Source organism: Podarcis cretensis, assembly GCF_951804945.1.
Source record: "Podarcis cretensis genome assembly, chromosome: 11".
Classification (NCBI taxonomy): Eukaryota; Metazoa; Chordata; class Lepidosauria; order Squamata; family Lacertidae; genus Podarcis; species Podarcis cretensis.
Window position 1 is genome coordinate 47,754,961 of NC_137180.1, and position 12,309 is coordinate 47,767,269.

The 12,309-nt window shown below is 45.5% G+C and overlaps 1 protein-coding gene across 3 annotated transcripts in view; it reads right to left on the reverse strand.

Annotated features, from left to right (window-relative positions):
- The window catches only part of LOC307226204 (oncostatin-M-specific receptor subunit beta-like), a 51,900-nt gene extending 46,085 nt beyond the window's left edge, over positions 1 to 5,815 (reverse strand). The window contains exons 1-2 of one of the 3 annotated variants that reach the window (XM_079994770.1): positions 5,420 to 5,815; positions 552 to 669 (exon numbers count right to left, since the gene is read on the reverse strand). The gene's annotated coding sequence lies outside the window, so the exon portion shown is untranslated. The remainder of the gene's footprint in view (positions 1 to 551; positions 670 to 5,419) is intronic. The other 2 variants (XM_079994769.1, XM_079994771.1) reach the window with 2 other exon arrangements.
- Between the last annotated feature and the right edge of the window lie 6,494 nt (positions 5,816 to 12,309).

Sequence of the window (12,309 nt, forward strand, 5' to 3'; positions counted from 1 at the left end):
TTTAGTAGTCAATCAGATAAACGCAGGAATACAAAGGGACAGCTCAAGGTCCAATACAGATTTGAAGCAGGGGATCAGATCTCCCAAACTCCCCCCCCAAAAAAAACTGCGGGACTCCGTTTTGATCAGGGTGGTGCCCCTTCTCCCCAAACAGTTATTCTGATCCAAGTCTCCCTCCCCAAGCATGCTATTACCCCCACAGGGTAGGGAGTGGTAGAGAAAAAGACCACTGGGGACACAAGTATATTCCCCACCTTCCCCAGAGGGGCCATTTAGACCATGCTAGGATATCCCAAACTTAATTCAAGAGGGGAAGAGGAGTCATTTTTTTGCTGCTGGGAGGTAGAAATCCGACCCCCATGTAAAGTAAACAACTCAGAGACCTGCCAGGAGATTCAGATCTACTTTCTGCTCACCCCTGGCTTTAGGTCAAGGAAATGGGATGCAAAGATAGCTAACACACCCTCCTGCTGTGAGGGCCTTACTGCAAAAGTAAAACATTGCTTGAAACAATGAAAAGAAGCACATTAAAATCCAAAAAGGCAACATACCTCGTCCCCGTGGTTTTTTCTGTGCAGCAGTCTTGCGTAACTCTCTCAAATGATCTTTTTGTCTTATCTAGTCATAACGTGCTTTGAGCTTCCTGTTTTTCCATTCTTCTTTTCCTTCCTATTCAGGGTAAAAAGTATTGTTTTTTTTAAAAAAAAATCCTTCATGTTTTCTTGTTGTTCTTGCAAGTTATTGTCATCGTGAAGATTGTATGCACGGTGCCAAAGGAGTGAGTAAATGGGCCAGCGAGATGCCAGCAAAGGAAAGCAGTTGCTGAGGAAGATGTGACGTTTCACAAACAAAAGTGCCCATCGATTATTTGCATGTGTTTTTCCTTTTCACAGTACTTCCTTTGATCCGAGGGATGTAACATAGAGAGGTCCCTTATACTGAGTCAAACCACCACTCTTATCTACAGAGTGGTCACTATGGTGCTTTCAGACGTTCTTCTTGGCACCTGCCCAAAACTCCTCTGAATTTTATTTATTTATTTTAATAAGGATAGAGTGTTTTGGCTGGAAAGGGGTTACCTTGTTTTGGGTGGGGCTCCCTGCTTTTTCCTGTCTTAATTTGTTTTGTGTGTGGTGCATAGGTGTTTTCCTTTGTTGTTCAATTGGGGGAGAGATCTGAGCATCACCACTTGTGGCTTTGTGAAGTGGATATTTTGGGGTACCCCACAGCGGTTTCTTAGATTTCCAAATGTGTTTCCAGGCCTAGAAAGGCTGAGGCCTCCTAGCCTATGGTGGCTGGTAGTGAGTCTCTAGAGCTTCAGACACAGACTGGAATTTTCTGTTAATCCACTACCTGGAGATGTCTGAGATTGCATTTGCAACCTTTGGCATGTAAAGCATGTGCTCTATCACTGAGCTAATTTGACCCGGAGTACGAATATGTATAGCTTCAGAACATAACCGCTACATTAATGCCCAGGTGCATTTATAAACCTACCGTCGTGCACTACTACAATGAAACTAATCATTTGTTTTGCTCTAATCGGACAGTCGTGGACAAAGTTGTGAAATTTATTTATTACCGTATTTCCCGGTGTATAAGACGACTGGGCGTATAAGACGACCCCCAACTTTTCCAGTTAAAATATAGAGTTTGGGATATACTCGCCGTATAAGACTACCCCTCTTTCAACGCACACCAAATAAAACCGGGAGCGGTTTGGGTCGTTCTGTTGCTGGTGATTGGGGGGGGGGCTTCTGGGGCCAATTTTCAAGCGTATTTCTGCTTCATCTAGAGAGCCTGGTGTCCTCTGATTTAATTTGCTGTCGTTTTGTTCTTTGGTGGGGAGTTGCTGCAGGAGCTACTGCTGTAGCCGGCGTATAAGACGACCCCCGACTTTTGAGAAGATTTTCCTGGGTTAAAAAGTAGTCTTATATGCCAAAAAATACAGTACATCATTACACCTTCCTTTCTTCAAGGAGCCCATGGCCTTTCTCTACCCTCGTTTGATCCTCACAACAACCTTGTGAGGTAGGCAATCTGAGGAAGACCAAAATGGCTCCCGGTTATCCAGAGAGCATCATAACTGATATAACATGGAAAGATTTGGAGAAGGGAACAGGACCAAAAGGTTTCTTGAATGCAAGTTTTTAAATTTGGTGTCCCTAGTTCAGGATAGGAACCTGTGGCTCCTCATATTGTTGGAAGTTCATCTTCCATCAGTCAGTCAGCAGTCAGGGATGATCCACTATTTTTGGATGGCATTCAGTCATGCTGTTTGTGGAATTCTCTCAGTGAGGCTAGCCTGCCTGACACCTTCAAAACATATCTTTAGGCACCAGCAAAAACATTCACCCAGGCCCTGGGCTGATTAAGCAATCTATGTCCTTTTAAATGTGCCTTGGGGGAATATTGTTTTGTGTGTGCATCTCTTGTTATTATGTCATGCATTTTGTGTTTTTATACTGTGAAATGTCCTGTGATCTTTGGATAAAGGGTGGTGTATATAAAACAGCAGCAGCAGCAAATTCTGGTTGCATAATTAAAGTTGATTTGGTGCTCTTGCAACACAAACCCACTTCCCCTCAAAATCAGTCTTTTTGCAACAAGGAGAATGCCGAGAAAATGAACTGGAAAGCATGGGGTGCCAATTGCTTGACAAACATCATATAATCTCCTTGCAAAAAAGACCTCTTCCCCACTTGTGACTCCTTGCAACAGGCATTCAGAGGCGTACCGCCTCCAACAGCCAAGGTTGAAAAGGTCAACGGGTCTCCTCTCAGTAAAGCTTAGCTGGATCTAGTCCATTTTGTTGAGGGTTGTGGTCGGACGTTGAAATGCAGCGAATGCACACACGAAGAGGCAGGGACCATTCACAGAATCTTCTGTGGAACTAGTTACAGATAGGTAGCCGTGTTGGTCTGCCATAGTCAAAACAAAATAAAAGAATTCCTTCCAGTAGCACCTTAAAGACCAACTAAGTTAGTTCTTGGTATGAGCTTTCGTGTGCATGCACACTGAAAGAAAGTATGCAAGAAGTGTATCTGAAGAAGTGTGCATGCACACGAAAGCTCATACCAAGAACTAACTTAGTTGGTCTTTAAGGTGCTACTGGAAGGAATTTTTTTATTTTGGTTTTTTCTGTGGAACTGTTAGCTTTTGCATGACAGCAGAAAACCAAATCAACAGAGCATTATCGGCAAAGCCTCAGAGAAATCTCTTCTGAGAAATCGCAGTTCAGCTGTAGGTTACAAACGCCATCCAGCAGAATGGGAGTCCCCACTCTTCACGCAGAAGATCCCTGCTGAATCAGATCTATTTTGTGCAGTGGTGATTCTAGGCTTGGAAGCAGAGGCTTCTGGGAAATTTAAGTCATGCCATGTGGCATAGGAAGTACATGATCAGACCCTAGACCCCTGAATTTTAATAATAATAATAATAATAATAATAATAATAATAATAATAATAATAAAGCTGCTGTGCTGGGGCAAGGAAGCTTTGACTGGCAATGCAGGAGGAATGTGTAGCCAACTCCCACCAATTCCACTTGTTCTGTGAAGTGAGGCTCAGGACCACGAGAAGCCTACTGTGCTCTTCCAGTAAACATATGGCCACTGACACGCCATAGACCAACGGCCGGACTCAGTATAACACAACCTGCTGCAACAACGACAACTTTCTCTCAGCACAAGACATAGGAAGGCTCCCACCTGTTAATGGACTATGCAGAATTAGATAAACTAACAGGAAGGATTCGAAACCGGCGAGACCAGAAATTCATGGAAGACTGGAGTAAATTTACGGACTATTTGAAAAGTAATTGTGCAGAACAGACGACGTTTGTAGGGTTGCAAGAAGTTTTGTGAGGAGTATTATTAGAAGTATTGAAAAAAATGGATAAGGGGGAGGATGATTTGTTAAGAGATGTAAAGGCAATATAAAGTTAAGAAATGCATAAGAAGTGGTGAAAACGGTGGATCATCAGAGGTGCTGATGGTAGTCCAAAAAGATTGTATAAGTGATAAGCTTTGTGGTACATTTTATAATTTATATGTTAAAATTAATAAAAAATATTATAAAAAAGGAAGGCTCCCACCTGTTAGGTACCTGCCTTCAAGGCTTTAAATAGCAGAGGGCAAACCAAAATCGCCGCCTTCATCATAGAAGCTAACTCCTGGAGGCAGAGATCTCTTCAGCCCCCCAATAAAATATTTGAGGGGATGCCCTTAAGTTGAGGGGAATTCCCATTCAAATGGCATGTGTAAAGCAGGTCATGTGATTGCTTATGCAGGGTGGGGCTTACCTCCCCCCAAAAATATTGTATTCAAGTTGTCTTCTTCTTTTTGGGGTGATCACTCGTAGCCGAGTAAGATTGTCTTCCATAAACATGGTTTTAACAATGAGTCTGTAAGTTACTGTGGAGGCCAATTCTGGATCCACACGTCCTTCCATAGTGGGGACATTGGTTTCCAGGCAGGAGTTGATCACGGTGTGGATTTGCCAAGTGTGCCTTCCTCTTAGCATGTTCCTCCCTTGCCTCCTGAGTCCGAGTGTCTTTAAAGCCCATGACATCTTTGGTAAGGCTGTTCTCCAATTGGAGTGCTTACAGGCCAGTGTTTCCCAATTGTTGGTGTTTATGTCATGCTGGCCACATGACCCAGAAGCTGTCTGTGGACAAACGCTGGCTCCCTCGGCCTATAGAGTGAGATGAGCGCACAACCCCAGAGTCGGTCACGACTGGACCTAATGGTCAGGGGTACCTTTACCTTTATACTACTTTTAGATTTGCCTTGAGACACTCTTTAAACCTCTTTTGTTGACCACCAGCATTACGCTTTCCATTTTTAAGTTCAGAATAGATTAGTTGCTTTGGAAGACAATCATCAGACATCCACACAACATGACCAGTCCAACGAAGTTGATGTTGAAGAATCATTGCTTCAATACTGGTGATCTTTGTCTTCCCAAGTCATGTATAAAAAATTTCGGAGACACCACTGATGGAATCTTTTGAGGAGTTGGAGATGGTGTTTAGAAGTGGTCCATGTTTCACAAGCATACAGTAAGGTTGAAAGCGTACAGTAAGGTCATGACAACAGAACAGCCCTGCTGGGTGAAGCCAAAATCTAGTCCAAGCAACAGTTTGTCTAATCCTTTTCCCCCAAGCTGTCCATGTTGGTTGGTCGTCGCTATAACCTGCGCTGAGCTATAAACCTGAAGCTGTGTGACCATTCAGAACTACGACCCGATCGATTTTTGTCCCTCCGGGCTCACGAGCATCACCAGACAGGGAGAGAGAGAGAGAGAGGGAGGGAGGGAGGGAGAGAAGGAGAGAGACACGCTCTTGTTTTCAAGACTCCGGGTTAGGGGGAAAGAAACGAAGAGCGCGAAGCCCAGCAATGGAGGTGGGGATACTCACGTCGCCCGTGGGGCCCCCGCTAGAGGGTCGAGAAGAGATGGGGGAACCAGGAGATCTCGCTGCTGCCGCCAACGCGTGTCGCTCCCTTCCAATGCGCACGGGGGAACTTTGGAGGGCGCGGGGAGAAAAGGGTGTGGGAATCCCAACCGTGGTGAGTCAGCGCCCCACCCCCGTCCCCAACCTTTAACTGGGATGGGGGTTGGGGAGAATTCCCATCAGGAAAGTGGCACAGCGACCGGGACGGCGCGACCCGACCAAAGTTAGGGAGCAGCTGGTGTTTTTGGGATGCCGGCCGAGAGAGTTCGCTTTCGGGTACTTTGAAGGCAAAGAGCGGCATCGCGAGGGAAGTTGCGCCGAGTTCGCTTTCGCTCGGCGGCAGCAGCAGCCTGGCCCGACCTCCTCCGCCCTTCCCGGCGTGAATCCGTCATTCTCGAGTTGTGGGGAATGCGCGTCTTTTCCGCGGAAGCTGACTGGCGTCTGGCACTCTGCGCTCTTGCGAAAGCCTCGCTGGCCGCCGCTGCTGTGGGGTTTGGGGAGATTTTTTCTGTTCCCTCGTATACCGAAGACGGAGGAATGTGGCACCTTCAGCAACGAAGCCTGGGCGCCGCACTCCTGTTCTGCGCCCCAAGGCGTCCGCCGGCTTTTCCAACAAGAAATTGCACGGGACACCCAAGAACTACGTCTGGTTTGGGCACATTCACACGTGCAATATAAATAAACTTAACAGCAACAGCAACAGCAACAGCAACAGCAGCAGCAGCAGCAGCAACAGCAACAGCAACAGCAACAGCAACATTATTAATATTAATATTAATATTAATATTAATATTAATATTAATATTAATATTAATATTAATATTAATATTAATATTAATAATATTAATAACCCGCCCATCTGGCTGGGTTGCCCCAGCCACTCTGGGTGGCTTCCAGCATACCGGTATATAAAAACGTAATAAAACTTCCCATACAGGGCTCCCTTCAGATGTTTTCTAAAAGTTGGGCATATTTTTACTACCTTACATTCATATATCTATATACATATACCTATATACACACATACGTGTGTGTGGTTTATTTATTACAATTATGTACTACTTTTTAGCTTCCAAGGAGCTGAAAGTGGTGTACATGGCTCTCATCCTCCCCATTTCATCCTCATAACAACCTTGTAATTCTGGTTAGGCTAAGAGACGGTGACTGGCCCAAGGTCACCCAGTGAGGATACACACACATATGACATATTGTGCATGTGACCTTGGAGTGGACAGCAAGAGCATATGGGGTAAGGCATTCCCTTGTCTACAGCATCTTCTTTGTATGCTGCGTTTCCACAAAAAGGATCGTGCTCAAAAGTGGCTTACAGCGAAGAAAACAGGAATACATCACAAGATCAACCATCACAAGAATAATTTCATAACAATACAACAACACAATAGGGACCATAGCAACATACGGAAAATATTTAAGCACTATATCCTGAAGCTAACTCCTTTCTGCTTCTGGGAACAGTTTCTTCTCCTTAAAAAACAGATTGTGTTTCTGGCTCCAAATGAATGTTTAAGTGGATAAATGTATCAGGAGCACTTTAAACACTTACAGTGTGGACAGCTCTCCTCCTGACCCATTGAGGAGGGGCAGAACCAAACACTACGAGTAGAATATGGGCAGGAAAACACGTAACAGGATAATGTCATAAGACAGGGTATGTGTTCCTACATGTCCCTAGGAAGAGAGGGGGAAACTGACACAGTGATGTCATTTTTAAGAGTCTTGTTTCACCACCTGAGTTGACTCAGACATCCAGGGGAGGAAAAATTGTTGCTGTTATTAGATTCCCTCCCCCTCTTTCAAATGTTTTACAGACTGTCACTTCTCTACTGTGTATTAATGCAGGGGAGGGCAGAAAGTAGATTGTGATCTGCTGGGAAATCTTTGGATGATTTATGGTATGATCAGCTTGGGCAAGGATAGCCAATGCCGTGCCCTCCAGTTGTTATAATCCAACTACATCTGCAGGATGGGACACGGGTGGCACTGTGGGTTAAACCACTGAGCCTAGGGCTTGCTGATCAGAAGGTCGGCAGTTTGAATCCCCGCGACGGGGTGAGCTCCCGTTGCTCGGTCCCTGCTCCTGCCAACCTAGCAGTTTGAAAGCATGTCAAAGTACAAGTAGATAAATAGGTACCGCTCCGGTGGGAAGGTAAATGGTGTTTCCATGCACTGCTCTGGTTCACCAGAAGCAGCTTAGTCGTGCTGGCCACATGACCCGGAAGCTGTATGCTGGCTCCCTCGGCCAAGAAAGCGAGATGAGCGCCGCAACCCCAGAGTCGGTCATGACTGGACCTAATGGTCAGGGGTCCCTTTACCTTTTACACCTGCAGGACACCATGTTAGCTACCCTGTTTCTAGCATTTCTGGCTGCCAGTTGCTTAATAATCAAATGACTTTCCCCACCAAAATCATGCTGCTGAAATGGAGAAAGTTAACTAGGATTTTTGTGTAAAAGGATTCTGTTCAGTTTTGGAAATAAATCCATGGGCTCTGAATGTGCTCAGAGTGCACCCTGTTATGTCTCTCGCGGTGAGCTCAGGTTGGTAGAGTTTGGGGTTTTAGTAAACAACAACAACAACAACGATGATGATGATCCAACAAGGCTGAAGTCCAACCCCATATTACAGCATGGATATTAAGCAGATGTCGTGTTCTAGAGTAGCCGGTGACCCAGAGAACCTAACATGACTCCTGCTGGATGAAACCAAGGTGTCTTTGTTTGCTCCAGCATCCTCTACTCAACAGTGGCTAACTGGATACCTCCAGGAAGTCCAGAAACAGGGCTTAAAAAGAAGAGCCTCCACTCATTGTTTCTTCCCCTGAATTTGTTATTCTGAAGTACATGACCTCTGAGCATGGATGTCTCAGCTAAACATATCCAGTAAACCTTTCCTCCATGAATTTGTCCACTCTCATTGTAAAACAACGTAATCATGTAGCCATTGCCATATCTTGTGAGTTCAATTGTTTCAAGTTCAATGGGACTTAATCCTAGATTAGACCTCAGGCCCATCTAGTCCAGCATTCTATCGCCACCCCAATCCTCTAGGAAGCCTACAGAGCTGGACAGGAACACAATAGCATCTCCTGCTCACTCTCCCACTTGTGATCCCAGCAACTGGTATGCGTTAAAAAGGCACCAGAGAAATTCACAGGGAATGAGATTGTCAATACTACTAGCCATGATGGTTATGATACTCCCAGCATCTGAAGTGGTACAGACTTGGCTGAAAAAAGCTTTAGTTGAAAAAGAGGTGCTGGTGCTTGTGCATGCATGTTTTGCCGTATTTGTCCCCATCAAAAATAGATCTGCTTTGTATCTCTCAAGGAGAATCATTTTCATGCCTTTAGTCTTTAGTGCACTCACATACTCGTGCTGTGATGCTGCTGCCAAGACCACACAGATTTGTTCAGAGTTATCTGCTCAAGGGCCAGTGGAGGGGGAAAAGTCTGTTGAGTTCCCTGCTAGATGGCGCAGTAGGTCAATGCATTAAACCTTCCCAGTCACTGGTCCTGTTCGCGTTCCTGTAAATTTCCATAGACTCTTCCTATCCAGCAACATGATGGAGCAATTAAGGTTTTGTGATTCCCATGAAATGGGCATTCCACCAACATTCAACAATATTAAAAGTGCCGACCTTCACATGCATATTCCGTACCGTACTCCTGCAAACTGCAAGAGGTTAAAGTGTCTGTTGCAGTCCGAAGTCTTTAAGAACAAATTACATACGACCCCCAAAGCTTTCTGGATATTTTCAGAACACACAGAGATATTAATCCAGACAGGATTTTTAACAGGGGAGGGCGGGGAGAGAAGTTGGAATGAGAAATGTTTTGGACGAGAAGAAATTGTTTTTTTGTTTTAAATAAGAGTGCAGGGCTGGCAAACATGTAAACAACAAGAGCCCAAAACCAGATGTTCTTGATAGAGAGGAACTAGGATTTCAGTGGCGATTTCGGAGGAGGAATTCTGTGGGCAGAACGTATGCTTGGCATAGGACTGCTCCTTTATTATCCACTGCAACTATATACTATATACTAATCTCCACTTCTTTCCACATTCCCAGATTCCTTATGAAGTCTTTAGGTAAATAGTGCTGATCTCTCTGTGTCATTTTGTGCACTGAGCAAGCCTTTTTCTCCTTAGCAGTGTTCAAAGAATACAGTTTATGCACTGAGAGGGGGAACGAGGCTCTACCTGCTAGCCCCTGTGACCACACACCCTTGTATTTGGCAAGCGCGAGGAGGGACCCTATGTGTGCAGCAACATATTCACATAGATGGGCTGGGGCTGGGGCACATGGCTTACTAGCAGTACAAGTGAAAAGGATCTAGGGGTCTTGGTGGACCACAAGCTTAACATGAGTCAACAGTGTGATGCAGCAGCAAAAAAAGCTAATGCTATTCTAGGCTGCATCAACAGAAGTATAGTGTCCAGTTCAAGGGAAGTCATGGTACCACTCTATTCTGCCTTGGTCAGACCACACCCGGAGTACTGTGTCCAATTCCTGATGGCATCACCTGCGCAGCCAGTGGATTACTTCCAGGATTTTCCTCTTTCTCCCTGGGCCACGACCTTCAACAGGAAGAAGTGATGAAATGACCACCTGTGCCCCTAAGATTCTTCAGCTTCCAGCCCAGAGTCTCATGTTGTTGTTTAATCGTTTAGTCGTGTCCGACTCTTCGTGACCCCATGGACCAGAGCACGCCAGGCACTCCTGTCTTCCACTGCCTCCCGCAGTTTGGTCAAACGCATGCCGGTAGCTTCGAGAACACTGTCCAACCATCTCGTCCTCTGTCGTCCCCTTCTCCTTGTGCCCTCCATCTTTCCCAACATCAGGGTCTTTTCCAGGGAGTCTTCTCTTCTCATGAGGTGGCCAAAGTATTGGAGCCTCAACTTCAGGATCTGTCCGTCCAGTGAGCACTCAGGGCTGATTTCCTTAAGAATGGAGACGTTTGATCTTCTTGCAGGCCATGGGACTCTCAAGAGTCTCCTCCAACACCATAGTCCCTTGCTATATGTTGAAAGCTGAGCATGGCAATATTATTTGTATCCGCAGAAGGAAGGAGTAGTGGGCAGGGGGCAGCGGGCTTATCTGGAAATCATACGTAAGCTGTTCTGACCGTTTCAAATGAAGAATCTGTGATAACTCAGAAATTATATGGGCCTCCTTCAGAAGGCTCCTGATGAGAGCAAAAGGAACATTGAAAGCTTAGTCTCCATATACAAAGTGCTTTGCTGGATCTGACCAAGGCCTGTTTGGTCCAACTTAAATGGGCTTTCAGCAGCCGATACCTCTCCATTTCTTTCCCAATCCATTAATTCTCATGGTTGAAAAGCATTATCTGGTTCACTTTCCTTAAATGCTACAATCCCTTTTCAGGATCTAATTATTAAACGTAATAGCATAAGAAGAGTCTTGCTAGATCAAACCACAGCCCCACCTAGACTGTCCTTGCAGCAGCCAAGAAGACAGGTGCCTATGGGAAGCCTGTTAGCAGGGCATGAGTGCAAACAACATTGAAGCATATTGTCAGGGAACTGCCATCAGGGCCGGAGGGAGAGAGCGGGCTCTGAAGGGGTTCCAGAGAGCGTCCCGGGATGGGGAGAGGCAGCCCATCTTCTGGGGAAGAGAATCAGCATAGCACCAGTGGAGAAGGGGGGCAGATGGGGCAATCGGCGAGGCGGTCCCATGACTCCTTGCCAGGGACCAGCGGGGAGAGTAAGGGTCCTCCGCTGCCTACACCCTCCTTGCGCAGAAGGCTTCCGCGCAGGGAGAGTAGGAGGAGACTTGGTGTCAAAGAGCTTCTTTGCTGGAAGAAGTTCAAGAAACGCCCACTGACGGATTCTGCCAGCGATTGAGACAGCCACGGGTGAGTGGCTGTACGGACAGAAAAGGTTCACTCGGGCAACCCAGCCAGGCGTTGCACTGGTTTACGCACGAGCAACCCCTAGAACCATTACACGTATGCTATAAATTAGGGCTGACTCCCAGTGAAATAGCAAACTTGTTTCAGGACTATTACAAATTACGTATAACAAATCCTATTTTGGAACAAACTGTGAAGCTAAAGGGAACTTCCCTTCACCCTCAATATTTGAAGGCCTCTTACAGATACTTTAGAATATCAGTTTCATGCAACATGTACTAGTAGCTCCCATTCAGAGACAGTAAAAAAAGGGAGAGGGTCAACACCAAAAAAAGTGAAAAAGTAAGGTGAAGCTCAAGCAGATGCCAAAGAAGAAATTATTTATTCATTTAAAATACTTTTGGTTTTAACACATCACAAACAAGAATGAATGCATGCATTTGTTCATTCATTTAAAATATTTATATTTTTTCTGTTTTGCACACCCACCAACTCCACCAACAGCTAATATAATAATGTAAAAGAATTGTAAGATAATTATAAAACTACCAGGTGCCTGCCATCGCATCATCTTGTGACCAGCCTGGCCAGAACTAAACATGGTCAGGCTGGAAGTGATGAGTTATAGAAGCAGGTAGCATTTTGGTCTCCCCTGCAGCAACATAAAGAGCTGGGACAGCCAACAGGTGAGTTGAAGTTCTGTTAGAAAGGCTGGAACTTGGAAGCTCCTCCCACAATGAAGAGCAAAACAGGAAAGGAACTAGCCAAGCAAAGGCACTCTGAACTGTGAGTTGCCAGCGTCTAATTACCGGGTGGCAAGCCAGAAAGGCAGGAGGAACTAATTGGAGGAGTCCTGGGGTGGGAGGTTTTCAGGGAGTAGGGGAAAGTGCCGGGAAACAAGGTATGTGTTGATGAGGAAGAGGATTTGATATCCCGCTTTATCACTACCCTAGGAGTCTCAAAGT